Source organism: Eleutherodactylus coqui, chromosome 12 (assembly GCF_035609145.1).
Source record: "Eleutherodactylus coqui strain aEleCoq1 chromosome 12, aEleCoq1.hap1, whole genome shotgun sequence".
NCBI classification, from domain to species: Eukaryota; Metazoa; Chordata; class Amphibia; order Anura; family Eleutherodactylidae; genus Eleutherodactylus; species Eleutherodactylus coqui.
This window is the reverse complement of record NC_089848.1, coordinates 60,108,328-60,129,904: the sequence shown is the minus strand read 5'-3', so window position 1 is coordinate 60,129,904 and position 21,577 is coordinate 60,108,328.

Genomic DNA, 21,577 nt, shown 5'->3' with positions numbered 1-21,577 from the left:
GAGCACAATAGGGAATGTTTGGTGCAACTGAATTAATGCAGAAAGGCTTGTAACCAACAAAGCTAAAATATTTAAGAGAATAGTGAAAGTCTGCTTCCACAATCCCAAAATAAGAGCTTATTTACACGAGCGTATATAGGCCGGCGGTTCCCCCCTTCCCTCTCCCTCACCGGCTCTCTGCCTTTGTCCTCCCCTCCGAGTGGTTTGCAATGGAAGTAGGTTGGGACGGGGGCAGAGCTAAGTTCCCACCCCCTCCCCTTGTCCATAGCCAGCAATGGGAGTGGGCGGGACAGACCGTTGCTTAGCTCTGCCCCCACCTCCTCCCATTGCAAAAGCCGGAGTGGAGGAGAGAGGCAAAGAGCCGGTGAAGGGGAGGGAAAGGGGGGACTGCTCAGATGGAAGCATATATCAACCGTTGCGATATACGCTCGTGTAAATAAGCCCTAACTGATATAATCATAAAATCCATTCAAAGACTGCTGGACAAGGTGGAGCCAATGAAGGTGCACACAAAATATTAAAATATTTTGTTTGATATTGCTTGTATACAAGATTTTACTAATTTTGTTTCTTTTTTTAGGGCTATATGTGATCTATATTGTAGCAGAGCTGTGTGTGTGACGTGCATGTACCAGAGCTGTTTGTGACATACATGTACCAGAGCTGTGTGTGACATGCATGTAGAAGAGCTGTGTGTGTGTGACGTGCATGTACCAGAGCTGTATGTAATGTACATGTGCCACAGCTGTGTGTGTGACGTGCATTTACCACAGCTGTGTGTGTGTGACGTGCATGTACCAGAGCTGTATGTAATGTACATGTGCCACAGCTGTGTGTGTGATGTGCATTTTCCACAGCTGTGTGTGTGTGACGTGAATGTAGCAGAGCTATGTGGCACATTGTGCCATCAGAAACACTGGTACTATGTGTGCAGGACTCTGCTGTGCTGCTTCTGATTCCTGCTATATAGGATGAAAAATGTATGTAGCAGGGCTATATGCGATGCACATGTAGTAGAGCTGTGTGTGTGTACTGGAGCTGTTTGTGACATACATGGATCAGATGTCACATCTGTGTGGCACACAAGCACCACGCTCAGCAGGGACGCAGGGTGATGTTCACAATCACTGCAGTTGCATACTACTGTGCACTGTAGAACAGTGCGCACCACGCTATGCTGAACAGTAGCACTACTCCAGGAAGAAGGAAGCCTGGCCCTAACCTAGCAGGGGGGTGACAGGTGCCTGCCTAGAAGGGGAGTAATCGCTTTATTAGAGGCGGCCCCACGTTCTTCTTTCTGGGCCCTGATTGTCCCTGTAGAGGTCTCTGGAGCGATGAACCGAACAGCAACGCAATACAGAAATGGATACAGAAATATAACTGAAAAAAAGAAACCAGCAGCAACTTATCTGCAAGTAGCAGTAAACCCAGCACAGAAGAGCTCCAAACTCCAAGAACTCCACTATGGAACGGAATAAGCAGCACTGAGCCCAAGGAGGGGTGAGAATATACAACTACTCCACACCTGAGGACTAGCATAGCAATTAGTGCAGCACACCTCACCTCTTCTCCCAGACATGACTAATCTAGCATGCATCCATGCAGCAAAGAAAGACAGCACCAGGAGTCTCTGCTCATGGTGTATTGACCCTTGTCCTGCATAACAAGATGGCAGGTCTTGGCCTGCGTCGGAGCAACGATGCCACGATGCTGTCATGACCGACAAGCCGCGACACCAGAGCTGTGTGTGTGTGACGTGCATGTACCACAGCTGTGTGTGTGTGTGACGTGCACGTAGCAGAGCTATGTGGTGCATTACCAGAAACACTGGTACTATAATTTCTTAATAATTACTAGTTGTGTTGGATCCAGCTGGGAGATAAAGAGAGAGCAAGGGTAATATACCTGGGTGACATGACTGGTTAAGTTGTAGCTACCTAAGTTGAGCAGGTCCCTAGAGTGAATATAACTTTATCAAAGAGATTGAATCAGCAGCACAAAAAAGACATCCCAATAGGGGTTAGACCTATGTGCAATCGGCAGTAAGGAGATCCAAACCAATATCTCCAAATCAAAAGTCCATATAAGAAAGAGATCCGGCAGCACTTCAGGATGCAATGAAAAATCCAATGGTTGTTTATTTACCCATCACCCACAGACAGCGACGTTTCGGCTTGAATAAGCCTTCTTCATGCCTAAAAGAATATAACTGTCACCTCAGTTTATAGACCGCACCGCCCCTAACTGACTTCCTGTTGTGGCTCGTCTGGAAAATTTTGTCCCATGTGAAAGAACCCTTAGGACTTATTCACATGGAAATATGCAATTTCGGTCCGCAGAAGCGGACTGCTTTCACTGCATGTGTTGTATGCGCTTTAGTTGCATATGTGCGTTCTTTTACATCTCTGTGTCATCTATTTTTCATGTGCGCAAAAAAATTAAATAAAATGCAAGGAGACCCAATTGATGCCACTTTTTGTTTGTTTTCGCCGTCTCCTGGCTACGTGCATAAAAAATGCAGCCAAACGCATGTAGCAATGTGGTATCTGTGTTAGCTGCAGTTTTTTTATGCGCCCAGACTTTTATCGGTTGTCTTGGTCCATGAATACGGACCAAAAAAAGGGCATCCTGTGATTTATTTTTTATGCACATAAGTTCGCATAAAAAAATGCATGTCTGAATACACTAATTTACTTTCATAGGTCCGTGTGTTGTCTGTATTCAGTCAGTAAAAAATAAGGACAGAACATGGACAAAGGATGTGCCCGCGTGAATGGACTGTTAACCCTTTCCAATACACTATCTGATGACTTCCTACATGCTGATTGAAGCTTGTACAGCTCCAATGTCAGAAGACTTCTGACAGGGTATTCTTACCATCTTTTGCCAGCCTCTCTGGTGCACACACACTGGCTTTGGCCAGCAGATGGCACCGTTGTATAACAACAAAAAGAGAAAGCCTTTAAGGAAAACCTGAAACCGAAATTGGATTGGAAAGGGTTAATCACTGCTCTTCAATCTGTGGCTCTTTGAGCGGCTTCACACAGGTGTATTTGCATGCGCAAATTTTGTACACACAATACACAAGAAATAGAACTCATTGGTTTCAATGGGTTCGTTCCCAGTTACGTTTTTTGTGCGCACATGAGCTATATATGCAAATGTGAAGGACTGACCAAGCGCTACTTTAACTGAATGAGCCAATGATGATGTTTATGCCTACATGAAATGAATGAAGAGCGAAAAGCAAACGATGATCGGTCGTTGGCATGCGTTTAGACTGAACGATTTCCGTTCACTTTCGCTCATTTGAACAATTTTTTTGAACTATAATCGTTCCATCTACCATCCCCCATTCTTATTGGCACTACTACAAGGAATCACTTCTCTGCCCGTGTAGAAGAGGACCTGAGCAGCAGCGGTGACCGAGCCACTCAGGTGAGAGTTCTGCAAGTTTTTATTATGTTATTTTTAAAATGAATGAATAGAAAAAACATTATGTAAAGAGGGTTCACAAACTTTTGCAAAATTAGCATTGAGGAAATCTAATGCACGGAGACAGAGTAATGCGCTGTATATAGGTTGGGGTATTACGGTTTAGTTTATAACATCATTAGCATATTGTAAAGACATTTAAAAACAAACAGGAGATTAAGGGATTATCCAGTGGTCATCACTTGCTCACTTGAAGCTTTCTGCTCCCTGGCTTCTGCTGGGGGAGAATCATTTAGCATAATTAGCTACTGTATCAACATTTGCACTTTTGTGGTTTTTGAGGGATATTTAGGAAGTATTAAGAATTCGGCAAAGTAAATTTCAAGACGGTAAAACTACCAGCACAAGAAAATGTGGCTAAAAGTAAAGATGGTTATTTTCGGATTATACTAACAAGATTTGGTGTCAATGTAAATTGTATATTATGTAGGAGAATTAAAGGGCTTCTATGGGATTAACATCTAGTTTATAAAGCGCTCATTCACACGTGGCAGATCTGGCACAAGAACGTCTGCGACTGTCTCATTCATCTAATTATGTATTGGAGCAAAACCATTCAGGTCAACGGAACCAATTCTCAGTCACCCAAATTTTGGAAATAATTCTTCCGTGTGAATATACTCATCATATTAGACAGGAGTTTATGGATAGAGGCCACTAGAAAACGGCATGTGACTGCTGAGGTGGCCTGGCAGCAGTACCATAAATGGCATGTGATATTTGATGGCCCACTTATAGATTTTGCAGGGAAGGACCCGGGAGCTTCAGGTTCGGACACAGATAAATGACCTTGTAATTTCTGTTGTTTAGGCCTCGTTCACATAGGCGACAAAGTCGCAACAGTGCGACAAATAGCATGTTCGTTCAGCCCATGCTTTCCAATGGGTTAATGCACATGTGCGATGTTTTGGACTGTGCAACATCCCAACACAAAAACCTTGTGGGTCCCACGATATGCATGCCACCTGCAAGGTTTTGTAGCCCATGTTTCTCTATGGAGTCTTTCCCTCTGTTGCATCGCACAAAAATGCGATTTTCGTGCGGTGCGATGCAACTTTGACAGTAGGACTACTGTCCTACTGTCAAAACTATTACCCAATCCCTAGCTGGAGGAGAAAAAAAAAGTATACATCACCAAGAAATGCCTTCCGGGGCTCCACTGCAGCTTCTTCCTGATCCCCGGCACTGGTCTTCAGCATCTCTTCTGGCCAGGGATTGAAAAATCCCTGCCTCCTGGAAGTGCTGCCTCTGATTGGCTGACGCTTAGCCAATCACAGCCAGCACTCGATGAACCAAACACAGCCAACTGATGAACCAGGACCAGGAAGAAGCTGCAGCAGCATCGAGCAGCGCTGCTAAGGTGATGTATACTTTTTTTTTCTGCAGGCAGCCAATCACAGGCAGCTCTCAGCCGTTATTCATTCGGGGAGAGCTGCCTGTGATTGGCTGAGCACCTCAGCCAATCATATTCAGCTCTTTCAGCAGGCGGGAATTTTAAATAACAGAGCCAAGCTCATAACAGAGATACAGCTCCAGAACCAAGCTCAACACAGATACAGTAGCAGAACTAAGTCATTATGTTGTGGGGGCATTGATTAACTGACAGCGGCACCTCATAACATGAGACAGGCGGATACAGAGCTAGGAGAAGGATAATGCACATAGCTCTACAAGACGGCACAGAGGAAGATCATCTGGCTGGATGGACCTAAGTAGGGCGATGTCACCCAACCTGCTATGTTCTCTATGTATGTCCTTCACATATGCCATTTTTTTCCAAATATTTTTTAAAAATATTTGAAAAAAACAAACAAGAATTTTAAGTGTATTTGTTGCAATTATTTCAAGCAGTTTTGGTGATTTTTTAAAAATTTTGATACATTTTAAGGCTGCTTTCACACGAGTGAGATTTGTGTGTTGCGAGATGCATGAATATGAACCCAATTCTTTTGAATGAGGTCATATACATGATTGATGTTTTCTTGCATGGCAGGGCAATGCGATGCGGGAAACAAATCAGAGCATGTTCTATCTTGTGCGTGCTCATGCATCGCATCTCTCACTGTTTTCAATAGGGCCGGGGGTAGCATCACACCGTGCGCTAGTTGCACCCGATGCGAGGTTTCCCCCTTGAAAGCAACGGGAGAAACTCTGCGATCCTCGGGCATGGCTGTCAGCTGTGGCGGAGGATCACTACATTCCCAAAGTGATGCAAACCGGTTTTGACATAAAAACGCCTCGCATCTGCTGGGAATTCACATGTTGGCGAGTGCGAGATCAGGCTGTGTATCTGCCCAATATTGTGCTTGCCCTTGTGAAGCTAGCCTAAATGTGTTTTTTTCTAATGTTTTTTAAGTCCTATCAAAAAGCCTAATGGAAGAAAAAAAACACACACAAAGCTTGCTTCATTTTTAGGAAACTACCCTGAAAATGCTACAAAATGACATAATATTTCATTATAAAGTAATATCTGGCCACAGCGATTTTGATAAAAAGTTCTGAAAGACAACAATGAAAACGCAAAAAAAATGCTGCAAAATGTTGCGTGTGAATACGGCCTAAGCTGGCTGAAGCTGCCTTGTAAGAGGAGGACCTCCTGATTCCTGTTTCACAATTAGGAATGTATGAACATCTTGCAGATTCATTTTTTAACAACTTTTTATGCTAATAGTGAAATCTTCAGCACATAAGGGGCGATTTGATTCCCTTTCTCTTTGATAGGCTTATCTGCTGGCCAGGGCCAACTGCAGCCTTACTAGGGCAGCGTGTAAGCGCTGGCTAGACATAGTTAAGAAAAGAATGGAAATATGACAAAAAATGTGTCCATTCTATAAAACTCATTCAGAGATATTGGGTAGCGCTCCAATGATTAGTGATTCTTTTTCTGATCACCATTAGGTTCACCGGCAACATCTGGGTGGACTTGTATGGTTCCCCATGTCCATATGGGTTTATGAAACAATCTAAAATAAGTCCACTGGCGTCCCGTGAAATTAGTCCTATCATGTGTGTATGGCATCAGAAAACTAGAGTGTGAGCCTATAATACATTACTGGGGCCGACAATACATTACTGGGGACGACAATACATTACTGGGGCCGATAATACATTACTGGGGCCGACAATACATTACTGGGGCCCATAATACATTACTGGGGCAGACAATACATTACTGGGCCGATAATACATTACTGGGGCCGACAATACATTACTGGGGCGCATAATACATTACTGGGGCCTATAATACATTACTGGGGCCGCCAATACATTACTGGGGCCGGTAATACATTACTGGGGCAGAAAATACATTACTGGGGCAGAAAATACATTACTGGGGCCGACAATACATTACTGGGGCCGCCAATACATTACTGGGGCCGACAATACATTACTGGGGCCGACAATACATTACTGGGGCCGATAATACATTACTGGGCCCTATAATACATTACTGGGGCCAATAATACATTAATGGGGCCGACAATACATTACTGGGCCCTATAATACATTACTGGGGCCAATAATACATTACTGGGGCCGACAATACATTAATGGGGCCGACAATACATTAATGGGGCCGACAATACATTAATGGGGCCGATAATACATTACTGAGGCCGACAATACATTACTGGGCCCTATAATACATTACTGGGGCCGACAATACATTACTGGGGCCGACACTACATTACTGGGGCCAATAATACATTACTGGGGCCGACACTACATTACTGGGGCCGACACTACATTACTGGGGCCGAAACTACATTACTGGGGCCGACACTACATTACTGGGCCCTATAATACATTAATGGGGCCGATAATACATTACTGAGGCCGACAATACATTACTGGGGCCAATAATACATTACTGGGGCCGACAATACATTAATGGGGCCGACAATACATTAATGGGGCCGACAATACATTAATGGGGCCGACAATACATTAATGGGGCCGACAATACATTAATGGGGCCGATAATACATTACTGAGGCCGACAATACATTACTGGGCCCTATAATACATTACTGGGGCCGACAATACATTACTGGGGCCGACACTACATTACTGGGGCCAATAATACATTACTGGGGCCGACACTACATTACTGGGGCCGACACTACATTACTGGGGCCGAAACTACATTACTGGGGCCGACACTACATTACTGGGCCCTATAATACATTAATGGGGCCGATAATACATTACTGAGGCCGACAATACATTACTGGGCCCTATAATACATTACTGGGGCCGATAATACATTACTGGGGCCGACAATACATTACTGGGGCCGGTAATACATTACTGGGGCCGACACTACATTACTGGGGCCGATAATACATTACTGGGGCCGATAATACATTACTGGGGCCGATAATACATTACTGGGGCCGATAATACATTACTGGGGCCGATAATATATTACTGGGGCAGCCAATACATTACTGGGGCCGCCAATACATTACTGGGGCAGAAAATACATTACTGGGGCAGAAAATACATTACTGGGGACAACAATACATAACTGGGGCCTATAATACATTACTGGGGCCGACAATACATTACTGGGGCCGCCAATACATTACTGGGGCAGATAATACATTACTGGGGCCGACAATACATTACTGGGGCCGACAATACATTACTGGGGCCTATAATACATTACTGGGGCCTATAATACATTACTGGGGCCTATAATACATTACTGGGGCCTATAATACATTACTGGGGCCGGTAATACATTACTGGGGCCGACAATACATTACTGGGGCCTATAATACATTACTGGGGCCGGTAATACATTACTGGGGCCGACAATACATTACTGGGGCCGATAATACATTACTGGGGCCGACAATACATTAATGGGGCCGACAATACATTACTGGGGCCGACAATACATTACTGGAGCCGGTAATACATTACTGGGGCCGACAATACATTACTGGGGCCTATAATACATTACTGGGGCCGATAATACATTACTGGGGCCGGTAATACATTACTGGGGCCGACAATACATTACTGGGGCCGGTAATACATTACTGGGGCCGGTAATACATTACTGGGGCCAATAATACATTACTGGGGCCAATAATACATTACTGGGGCCGGTAATACATTACTGGGGCCGACAATACATTACCGGGGCCGACAATACATTACTGGGCCCTATAATACATTACTGGGCCCTATAATACATTACTGGGGCCGGTAATACATTACTGGGGCCGACAATACATTACTGGGGCCGACAATACATTACTGGGCCCTATAATACATTACTGGGGCCGACACTACATTACTGGGGCCGATAATACATTACTGGGGCCGATAATACATTACTGGGGCCGATAATACATTACTGGGGCCGATAATACATTACTGGGGCCGATAATATATTACTGGGGCAGCCAATACATTACTGGGGCCGCCAATACATTACTGGGGCAGAAAATACATTACTGGGGCAGAAAATACATTACTGGGGCAGAAAATACATTACTGGGGACAACAATACATAACTGGGGCCTATAATACATTACTGGGGCCGACAATACATTACTGGGGCCGCCAATACATTACTGGGGCAGATAATACATTACTGGGGCCGACAATACATTACTGGCGCCGACAATACATTACTGGGGCCTATAATACATTACTGGGGCCTATAATACATTACTGGGGCCTATAATACATTACTGGGGCCGGTAATACATTACTGGGGCCTATAATACATTACTGGGGCCTATAATACATTACTGGGGCCGGTAATACATTACTGGGGCCGACAATACATTACTGGGGCCGATAATACATTACTGGGGCCGACAATACATTAATGGGGCCGACAATACATTACTGGGGCCGACAATACATTACTGGAGCCGGTAATACATTACTGGGGCCGACAATACATTACTGGGGCCTATAATACATTACTGGGGCCGATAATACATTACTGGGGCCGGTAATACATTACTGGGGCCGACAATACATTACTGGGGCCGGTAATACATTACTGGGGCCGGTAATACATTACTGGGGCCAATAATACATTACTGGGGCCAATAATACATTACTGGGGCCGGTAATACATTACTGGGGCCGACAATACATTACCGGGGCCGACAATACATTACTGGGCCCTATAATACATTACTGGGCCCTATAATACATTACTGGGGCCGGTAATACATTACTGGGGCCGACAATACATTACTGGGGCCGACAATACATTACTGGGCCCTATAATACATTACTGGGGCCGGTAATACATTACTGGGGCCGACAATACATTACTGGGCCCTATAATACATTACTGGGGCCGACAATACATTACTGGGGCCGACAATACATTACTGGGGCCGACAATACATTACTGGGCCCTATAATACATTACTGGGGCCGGTAATACATTACTGGGGCCGACAATACATTACTGGGGCCGACAATACATTACTGGGGCCGACAATACATTACTGGGGCCGGTAATACATTACTGGGGCCGACAATACATTACTGGGGCCGACAATACATTACTGGGCCCTATAATACATTACTGGGGCCGGTAATACATTACTGGGGCCGATAATATATTACTGGGGCAGCCAATACATTATACATCAGCACAATATACGGAATGAAAAAAATAAATCTGTTACATTACAAACAATGTGATTTCCTTCTCATTCAAGCTCATCAAGCTGTGGAGTTTACATTGTATATAAATGACTGAATACAATGTAAGCAGAAGCAGCACCAATTTAAAACCAATATTCTCAGCCCTGTAGGATACCTCTGATGAGGCCGCTCTACATCGGTGTTTGGTTTCACCTTATCACATCAACCTTCATTCTTTCTGATACTTGATACCTGAGGTCTAGACCTGATTGATTATTTGCCTCTGCTGTTTCTATGTAGTGTGAACGTTTAGCCCATTGCCACTGATTATATTGCAGCATCCACTGTATCTACTTGGTCCACTGTTTGTCCACGGTGTTATGCCTGGTTTAGGCACAACGATTCTCGCTCAAAAGACATAATTTGAGCAATAATTGTTGTGTGCATTTACAGGGCAAGGTGATCGCTCAAACGGCAGTTTGATTGACAGTTTTGAGCAATCACTTTGCGCCTCGATCACTGTATGCAGAAGACAAACAGGGCCGCTTGTCTTCTGCATCCAGTTGTTCTCTTCTCGGAGAGCTCAGCTGGTATACAGCTGAGCGCTCTGAGCGGGGTATGCAGAACCTAGCTGGACTGCTGTGTTCTTCATACCCCGGCTGTGTTCACGGAGCGGGGTACAGCTGAAACAATAGTATCAGGGCTCAGTCACACGGACGTTTGTATACGTGTCTGACAGTTGCGTTTGCGATCTGTATCTATATAGACCCAATGCTTTGCAATTGAAGCGCTCACATGTGCGAATTTTACATGCGCACAAATGCATGAGGCGAAAATTATAGGACACAACAATTCGCAGAATGCATGTAAGTGCGTTCTGCAACAAATCAGTGTTCTGTATATGCAGTGCCAACCCCATTGAGAACATATACTGAAGATCGTGAACAATGTTCTCCCATTGAATTCAATGGAGCCGACAATACAGCCGGCTCTATTGAAAGCAATGGGCTGCCGACTAGCGCTGTAGTAATTTTCGGGGAAGGGCTTAAAATATAAGCCGTTCCCTGAAAATCATCCTAAAAATGTGTAAAAAAAAAGTATACTCGCCTCTCTGCAGCTGCCAAGGCTTAGCCGTGTCCAGCCGGCTCTTCTCCCTGTACTGCTCTCATGGGTGAGTGCTGCCTCTGATTTGCTAAGCGCAGGGACCAATCAGAGGCAGCTCTGACCTGTCATTCAATAGTTGAGAGCTGCCTCTGATTGGTCACAGTGCAGAGCCAATCAGAGGCAGCACTCACCCATGAGAGCAGTACAGGGAGAAGAGCCGGCTGGACACGGCTAAGCCTTGGCAGCTGCAGAGAGGCGAGTATACTTTTTTTTTTAAGTAGCCCATTCAGCAGGTGGGGATTTTAAATCCCTCTGTGAACTCCTGATAAGGCTGATTGTTCTCTTTCCGCATGCCACTCGTTAATGAAAACTACACAATGTCAGTGCAGTTAGACACAACGATTCTCACTCAAAAGACTGCTTTGAGTGATTTTTGAGTAAGAATTGTTGTGTCTAAACCAGCCTAACGGTGCATTCACATGAACGTATATCGGCTCGGTTTTCACACCGAGCCGATATACGTCGTCCTCGTGTGCAGGGGGGGGGGGGGGGGATGTAAGAGCCAGAAGCAGGAACCTTAGCCCCGCTCCCGTCCCACCTCCTCTCATTGCAAATAGTGCAGAGGGGCGGAGAGGAGGCAGAGAGGGGGCGGGAGCTCAGTTCCTGCTCCTGGCTCTTCCATCCTCCCCCCCCCCTGCAGATGAGGACGACGTATATCGGCTTGGCGTGAAAACCGAGCCGATATACGTTCGTGTGAATGCAGCCTTATGTTTAGTTCTCCTAATTGGCCTATTATTTCATTATTAGGGTGACTACCCACTAGTGTTTTTTTACTGCGAAATTCGCAGCGTTTTTATTTTCTGCAGGGGTCTATGGGACTTGTAAAGCTAAAATCGCGATCGTGCAAAATCGTTCTAGAGAAGGTTCTAGAGAACCCTGTTCTCTAGAACACAGCGCAGCTGGAAACGCTACAATTAGTGGCTGCATTTGAATTAATTTTTACTAAATAACACCAGATACGGAAACATTATTTTTTTCTAATCCGCATTTATTTTCTAATTGTACACATTATTAATTTGTTTTCCTGTACTCTATTATGGGGGCTGCCATCTTGCCTAAACTGCTGTTCTGCTCTGTTATCAGCCTTCAGATGTTTTCTGTGGACCATAAGAAACTGTAGACTGAAGACGACTCATTGTCTTTTATGGAGAATGCTGTGGGCATGCTCAATGCCATGTGCAGAGGAGGGGGAGGAGGTGAGCTGCGACCATCAACTACTGTAAATGGTGGCTCCTGTGTTATCTATATATAGCTGTCACCTGTCATTATAATCCTGCCTGTGATGATAATCAGATGACTTCTGAAAAGAACTGGAAATGCCAGACTATTATTAGGCTTAGTGGTCAGTGTAAAAACGGCATGATTTCAGGATTATTACACGTTGTGCTGAGCTATAGGATAAGCCGCAACCTGACCAATGTCTAATGACAACTAATGATGGTCATCAGTCTAATGGCGAGAGTAGAGCACCAAGCTGCTGTCCTCCAGCTACATCGTGTCAATCTGTATTGAACTTCAGGCAAAGTACACTAAAATAACTAAATTGTATCATTTTCTCGCATCCAAATCTTTCTCCAAGTCCGCATAAGTGTTTTCAGAATCACTAGATCTCATTTCCTCTGACTTTTTGGCATTCGCTAAATCTTAGATAAAAGTCATAATGTAAACTGTGTGGTATGTCTCCAAACGGGTAATTCCGGAGGCTTACCAATATCGATACAACTAGTGTTATACTGCTCGCTACTGTTACCTGCTTTTTTGCCACACGGACTCTGAATACATCACCATCATGAGTGCCCGTGAATTGCGACAGCTGATTGACGACAACAATACATGGCTCAACCGGCCAGAAAATCACGGTAAGTGAAATATTAGGGGAGCAACATTCCTTGCTGCAGACGCTTTTCTGGGAGGAGTTACCCCTGGGGTCTGCTGGGTAATATTTCAGGACAATATATGCCTGGCATCTCCTCTGCCTAAACCCCATAGCAAAAGCAGGATCCAGGCCCAAAGCCCAAAATTGTATGTTTTTTTATTAATAATTTCTCATTTCTTTATAGGTGTGGTGCAAATATAATTGGCTATTTGTAGCCCTCCATTTTGTCCTTCATCCTCCATTTTGTATTTCCCTTTATTCTCCATTTTGTATCTTACATACGAATAGCTATGAACATTCAAGGGAGGCTGGAACCGGGGCCCGCAGGGCTGTAGGTGAAGGCGAACATGACGGGGAAACGGGGAGGAAAGGGTTAATATTTTAAATGAAAATAAGGTGAGGTGGAGGTTAAAAGGGAGGGGGTAATGAGGGGGAGCGAAAGGATTATGGGATAGAAAGAGCGGGAAGGATGGGGGGAGGAGTCATTCCGGGAGCAGCAACGGAAGAAGACGGACCTGGAGCCTGGACGGGGAGAAGAGTGAAGACCGAAGTAGGAAGACAGCAGAAGAAGAATAGAAGCGCAGCGGCTGAAGAAGGACGGGAGGACCTGAAGCAGAGGACAATCGGGTGAAGACAGAAGCAGTAGAAGTCTTACCTTGAAGACCGGAGGAAGAAGACCGCTGGGGAGAAGACCGGAGGTAGAAGACCGCTTGGGAGAAGACCGGAGGTAGAAGACCGCTTGGGAGAAGACCGGAGGTAGAAGACCGCTTGGGAGAAGACCGGAGGTAGAAGACCGCTTGGGAGAAGACCGGAGGTAGAAGACCGCTTGGGAGAAGACCGGAGGTAGAAGACCGCTGGGGAGAAGACCGGAGGAAAGAAGACCGCCTGCGAGAAGACCGGAGGAAGAAGACCGCTCGGGAGAAGATCAGAGGTTGCAGCCATCAAGAAGAGACTAACAAAGTCGGCACCGGGGAGAAGAAATGGAAGCGCTGATGGAGAGGATCCGGGCAGCGGCAGCTGAGCAAGGAATCGGTTGGCTCGAGAGACTGGCAAGTGAGGGAGAGGGGGGAGCGGCGGCAGTTCCGGAGAGGGAGAGGAGGCCGCGTCGGGCGCGTGCGCCGGAGAGGCTTAGCCCCGAGCACGCGCCTGTGCGCCGGCGCCGCACAGGGAGACCATCCATGGAACCTCCAGCCGGGCCACCCCCCGCAGCGGCAGGCGGGGGGGCCAGGGCTGGGAGGAATCCTAATCGGCGGCGTAGCGCAGCGTGCAGCTCAGGTACCCGGGCTGGGAGGGGGCCGGGACCTGCGGCTGCACAGTCGGCTCCAGGAGCAGTTAGAAGGGGGGGCGCTCCAGCGGTGAGGGTAGCAGAGAGGAGCGCCCTTGTCCCAGTTCGTCAGGAGGATCCGGGGTGAGAGTGAGCAGAGGGTCCAGAGCTGCTGGAGGTGAGCAGTGTGGACTCAGTGGGAGGGTTAGCCGGGGGACCAGGGGGCGGGAGTCGGAGCAGGTGATCGAGGAAAGAGGGGGACAGCAGCAGGCTGGTCTGGAGGATGTCACTAATGCCGGTTTTTTGAGTTCCAGCGGGGCGGCTGCGCGCGCAGCAGAGAGGCAGCAGTCGGTGGAGGAATCAGATGGACCGAGCGGAACATGGACGGATTCCAGGACGAGACGCCAGGAAGACGGAGCGGCGGCTGGTAGGCCCACAGCACCTGCACAGCCCGGTGAGTTTACCACACAAAACACTTTAAATGTTATTGCTAGATCTGTGCCCGCCGGGGGGAATAGAGGTATAGCTAGTGGTGCGGTCGGTTTTGCCAGTGCGCATGGGGGGGATAGCGATTTGAGGGCACTGGCAGGTTGTATGTGGGAGTTCCTGCGAAGGCAGGAAATGGGGTCGGTCGGTTTGCCTGGATCGGCGTTCAACACGCCGGGTAGTGGGTCGTCTGGTAGGGAGGGCTCCTTAATGGGAGCCCCCGCCGGGGCGGCTGGGGGAGTGCAGGCAAGTGGAGCGGGAGGGCTAGGCGCGGAGCAGTCGCCGGTGGCGGCACGGAGTACTTCAATGGCAACCCCCTCCAGTAGGGTAAGTACGCTGGGGGGCAGCTCGGGGGGGGGGGGGTTGAGGAAACGGGGTCGGGGGTGACGGTTGCCGTACAAACGGAAAGAGATGGGGAAGCGGTGCGGTTGGACGATAGGGCAAAAGGGGAGGTATATGTGTGTTTTGAAGGCCCATTAGGGGCACACCTCAAGAAGGAAACGAAGGAAAAGATATGGCGGGACGAATTTGTAGAGATATTCTCCCTCTTGCCTTTGGAGAAATTTAATTTGGACAAAGGCAAAAGGACGGAATACAAGAAGGAGGAGGAAGAAAAACGCAGATGGCATTTAATTCCGCAAACATTTAATAATTGGTTGCAGGCATTCGCCATATTGGCCAGCGTAATACGGGAGAAGGCACCGGAGAACTGTTCCGGCCTCTTCTGTTATCTAGATTCTATAGGCGAGGCGTATTGGGTTTACGGGGGTCAAACCTGGTTAAGGTATGACGAACAATTTAGGCAACGTAAGGCGGTGAGGCCGTCAATCCGGTGGGACCAAAAAGATATTGGTCTATGGCTTCAGGTTATGGCACCTAGTAGATTCGGGCAGCCTTTTCACGGGGGAGCCGGGCCATCAGGCCCGACTTCTACCTCACAGGGGGGAAACCAGGGGGGTCAGACGGGGGGTAACAGAGTCGGTTTGTGTTGGCAATTTAACGAGGGCCAATGCAAATTTGGGCCAGGCTGCAGATTTAAGCATATCTGTTCACACTGTAATGCCGGGTCGCATGGAGCATCTAAATGCTTCAAGAAAGGAAAAGGAAAGGCCGCAGGGGGGGGTGGAAAAAGGGAGGACGCCGGTGAGGCTGGAAGAGATGGTCAGGTTCCTAAATAGGTATCCTGACAGGGACAAGGCAAAATTGTTATTAGAGGGTTTTCGGGAGGGGTTTCACATTCCTCCCCCGATGCACGAGATTCCATTCTCGACAAAGAACTTACTCTCGGCCATGAGGAATCCGGAAGTTGTTTCGAAAAAACTCGCAAAAGAAATTAGCTTAGGAAGGATGGCAGGCCCCTTTCAGGAGCCTCCCTTCTGGAACTTCGTGGTGTCTCCCCTCGGAGTAGTCCCTAAGAGGGAACCGAATAAGTTTCGGTTGATACACCATCTTTCTTATCCGAAAGGGGCTTCAGTGAACGATGGTATAGATCCGGAGCTCTGTTCGGTGGTTTATACATCGTTCGATGCGGCACTGAGATGGGTAAGAAGGTATGGGAGGGGGGCGCTGTTAGCGAAAGCCGACATTGAGTCGGCATTTCGTCTTTTGCCGGTTTCTCCGGATAGTATTCGCTTACTAGGTTGTTTTTGGGGAGGTAAGTATTTCGCCGATAGGTGTTTGCCCATGGGATGCTCAATCTCATGTGCATACTTCGAAGCCTTCAGCACTTTTTTGGAATGGGTAGTGAAAGACACTGCAAAGCTGCAGTCAGTAATTCACTACCTTGACGACTTTTTGTGTATTGGTCCAGCAGAGTCGCCGATGTGTGCGACTCTGCTGGGAACGTTACAGTGGGTAGCGGACCGGTTCGGGGTGCCTTTGGCTCCCGATAAGACAGAGGGCCCCGCAACTTCCCTTCAGTTTTTGGGTATCTGGATTGATACGGAGGCGATGGTATGTCAATTACCGGAAGATAAGTTGCGGGATCTAAAATGTGAGGTGGAAAAGACACGGAGCGTTAAGAAAGTCACGCTGAGGGGGCTTCAGTCATTATTGGGCAAGTTGAATTTCGCTTGCAGAATAATGCCTATGGGGCGAATTTTTTGTCGTAGAATGGCGTCGGCCACGGCGGGAATTCAAGCCCCGCATCACTACATCAGAGTGGGGAGGAGTTTAAAAGGGGACCTAGCAGTCTGGGCGTCCTTTTTAAATAAATACAACGGGAGGTCGATGATAATCTCGGAAGTAAGTGAGAACGTGGACTATGAGCTATTCACAGACGCGGCAGGGAGTGCTGGATTCGGGGCATATTGCCAAGGGCAATGGTGTGTCGGGGAATGGCCGGACGCATGAAGGGAGGAAGGTTGGACAAAGAATCTGGTATTGTTGGAATTGTTTCCAATAGTGGTGGCCGTCGCGCTTTGGGGCGATCGCCTTCAGAACAGGAAGGTGCGGTTCCATTGCGACAATATGGGGGTGGTGCAGGTGATCAATTCTTTGACTGCCTCATCACCCCCGGTGGTGAACTTGTTGCGCCACCTTGTATTGGAAACATTGCAGTTGAATATTTGGATAGTGGCGGTGCATGTGCCGGGGATTGAGAATTCAATCGCGGATGCTCTTTCTCGGTTTCAGTGGGAGCGATTCAGGACCCTGGCCCCCCAGGCGGAGGACCGAGGGAGGACGTGCCCGTCTCATCTTTGGAGTGTGGTAAGAGAGCAGTGGGGCACCTAATCGAGAGGTCACTGGCTCAGGGTACTAGAGCTGCGTATATCGCAGCGTGGCAGGAGTGGGAAGGCTGGGTAGGACAGCTTAGGGTAGGAGAGGCGGAGGAGGATAGAGTGGGGGCGTTGTTAAGTTGGTTGGGGAAGGTAGAACAGGATAATGTTTCGGTGTCGCGAGTTAACCGGTTTATGGCAGGGGTAGCGTTTGGGTGCAAGTTAAGGGGGGTGGGGGATATAACGAAGAATTTTTTAGTGAGACAAGCGTTGAAGGGTTTTAAGAAAGGTAAAGGGAGGGTGGATTTACGTAGGCCAGTCTCGTTTGAGTTGTTGGAAAAAATTGGGGGGGTACTGGAAGGCCTCTGCGATGCTTTGTTCAAAAGATCGTTATTCAGGCTAGCTTTTTCACTGGCATTTTTCGGGGCATTTAGGGTGGGGGAGTTGGTTTCCCCTAGTAAATCAATTGGGGGAGGTCTACAGGTGGGGGATGTAAGGCAAGTTGATGACCATTTAGAGTTGGTCATACGCCGATCTAAAACGGATCAGGCTGGGCGGGGACAGTTGATTAGATTGGGTAGGGTTCACGGGTCAGTAATGTGCCCCGTGACGGCGTGGGTCAATTATAATATGGTAGCGGGCAAGAGATTAGGCCCTTTACTGCAGCACGAGGGGGGCCAGTTTTTGTCACGCTTCCAGTTTACAGCGATCTTTAAAAAGGCGCTGAGGGAGCTCGGTTTAGATGAGTCGCAATTTGGGACACACTCGTTTAGGGTGGGGGCGGCGACAGAGGCACAGGCGCAAGGTTTGTCGGGCGAGTGGATCAGGAAAATCGGTAGGTGGCAATCTGGGAGATATAAATTGTATGTTCGCCCCCAGTTGCTGTAAAAGTGTTGGGGGGGAAGGGGGTCTAATTATAAATAAGGGGTGTTGGTCAATTTTGTTTTTTCCCTTTTGTTTCAGGTCCACAATCGGCATTAGTGTGGATTATGGGCCACTCATATGTTTATTGGGGGGCAGAGAGGGCTAGCGTAAGGCAGGACGGGAGACAGTTGAGGTTTCCTAGGTCAGAGGCGGTCTTGAGATGGTTGGGGATTAAAGGGATGTCTTGGTGCAAAGTGTTGCAGGAGTTTGAGAGGATGGTGGGTTTAGACAGGGCCCCGGACATAGTCGTTATACATGCCGGGGGGAATGATTTGGGGAAAAGGCCTTTTAGGGATTTATCAAGGGATATCAGGTATGATATCCTGAGATTGTTAGCGGCGCATAGGAGGATGGTGGTGGTGTGGTCGGAGATTGTGCCAAGACAGGTATGGAAATTTGTGCGGACGGCAAGAGGCTTAGACAAAGCGAGAATAAAACTTAATAGAGAAGTGTCTCGCTTTGTGGGAAGGAATGGGGGGGGTCGCGGTGCGACACATAGACCTGGAGTCTGGCAGGGGGAATTATTGGAGACAGGATGGGGTTCATTTAAATGAGATAGGTTTGGATTTGTGGTTAGAGGCAGTTCAGGAGGGAGTGGAGCGCGCCTTGGTGTTGTGGAGGGCGGCGCAGGCTTGAGGTTTCAAGCCGTGCTGGCTGTGGCGGTTAGGGAGGGGTCCTTGGAGTCAATATACGAGGGGATAAGGGGGGAGGCAGGGGTTAGTAGAGTTACCTCCTCCCCCCCTCTGGTTAGTTTTAAATTGTAGGTGGGTCTGTCGCCTCTTGTTTTTGGCAGGGGGTTACCTGCTAAAGTGGTGGTTGGTGATAGCCGGGGTATGGCTAGATAGCCTCGGGGTCGGGAGGTTGGTGACTCGAGGTAAAATGGCGAGTCTCCTGAGTCAGGTGATTGGAGACGGGAGGCGTGGTTTGGAAAATAGGGTCTCCCGAGTCAGGATTTTTAGGAGACGGGAGACAGTGACACCTATTTTCCTTGGTTGGTGAGGCGACAGATAGTTTTTGTTGGGAACTCCAAGGATCTCTCCATAGTAGTTAGGATCAGGGTTAAAAAAGTGTTATTTAGGATTTATTGTTGTATGTTTATAATAAATTGGCTGCTGTGGCCAAATTTAATCCAAAAAGAAGTTGTCGGTGTTTATTTTAGATAAGCTAGGTTAAAAGGGGTAGGGGGGTAAGAGGTCACAGCGACGACTCCGTTGTACCAAGTCAAGGGAGGCCGGAACCGGGGCCCGCAGGGCTGTAGGTGAAGGCAAACATGACGGGGTTAACGGGGAGGAAAGGGTTAATATTTTAAATGAAAATAAGGTGAGGTGGAGGTTAAAAGGGAGGGGGTAATGAGGGGGAGCGAAAGGATTATGGGATAGAAAGAGCGGGAAGGAAGGGGGGAGGAGTCATTCCGGGAGCAGCAACGGAAGAAGACGGACCTGGAGCCTGGACGGGGAGAAGAGCCCCACCCACCCGCCCTTAGAGATAGGGGTAGGAGGGGGGTTAGGTAGATTGTCATAGCAGCGGTTAGGGAGGGGTCCTTGGAGTCAATATACGAGGGGGTAAGGGGGGAGGCAGGGGTTAGTAGAGTTACCTCCTCCCCCCCTCTGGTTAGTTTTAAATTGTAGATGGGTCTGTCGCCTCTTGTTTTTGGCAGGGGGTTACCTGCTAAAGTGGTGGTTGGTGATAGCCGGGGTATGGCTAGATAGCCTCGGGGTCGGGAGGTTGGTGACTCGAGGTAAAATGGCGAGTCTCCTGAGTCAGGTGATTGGAGACGGGAGGCGTGGTTTGGAAAATAAGGTCTCCCGAGTCAGGATTTTTAGGAGACGGGAGACAGTGACACCTATTTTCCTTGGTTGGTGAGGCGACAGATAGTTTTTGTTGGGAACTCCAAGGATCTCTCCATAGTAGTTAGGATCAGGGTTAAAAAAGTGTTATTTAGGATTTATTGTTGTATGTTTATAATAAATTGGCTGCTGTGGCCAAATTTAATCCAAAAAGAAGTTGTCGGTGTTTATTTTAGATAAGCTAGGTTAAAAGGGGTAGGGGGGTAAGAGGTCACAGCAACGACTCCGTTGTACCTAGTCATGTGAACTTCAAACCTGTTTGGTGTAGGAAGCTTTGATGCAACTGTGAAATGTGTATGCAATGTGTTAGTTCTTTGTATAAATAAGAGGTCTAACATGTCTATTGGTCTTACTTATACAGAACAATGCTACCTGCTTTTACTACAATTTCATTTGTATCGGTTTGTTTGACCTCTGTCCATATACATTGTATGGCCAAGTACACTAGTCTGTTGAGTCTTGTTAATCCTGTGATACCATCAGCATTGTCTAGGGAATTGAGTTGTTGATTCTGAACCTTTGATCAATGAAGCTGGCTACTTCAGATGGTGGGGGGTGGGGGTCCTCAAATTGAAAACATCTTGGTTTGCAAAGCTTGGAGAATATGGCCTATGACTCAGCAAGTTATACTAGTATAAAGGACAGGAGAGGGTTTGAGGAGGAGAAGCTCTTGGAATCTTTGATGGAAGGATGAGAAGCTCTGGGTAGTCCAGACGCTTCAGAGACCAGATAAGGATGTCATCTGTTGAACCCCCTAGAAGTGAGGGAACCTCTGGTGATGGTAATATGCGATCCGTAATCTTTTAGGTAATAATGTAACTTGCTATTTTTATACTTTGTTATGTAACATCTGCAACCGTTATGTTTTGTATATAGCTATTATCATTTGTATATTAGATCCAAAAGTTTACAAATGTAGGACAATTATGACTGGGGACATTAACTTACTTACCAGCTCACTTACCTAATAAATAAACGAATTTCTACCACTTCTTGCTGTATAAACGTGGGGTAGGCCACAGCTTTATTAATTAAAACAACATTAATAATAACTTTTAACAATCAAGACCTATCCATGCTGTCCGCAGATTAACTTTATCAGTCCGTAAACCGTCCTCCGAGGACGTTCGTAAGCCCCGGTCCTTCGGCTTGCAAACCTTTCTCTATTCCC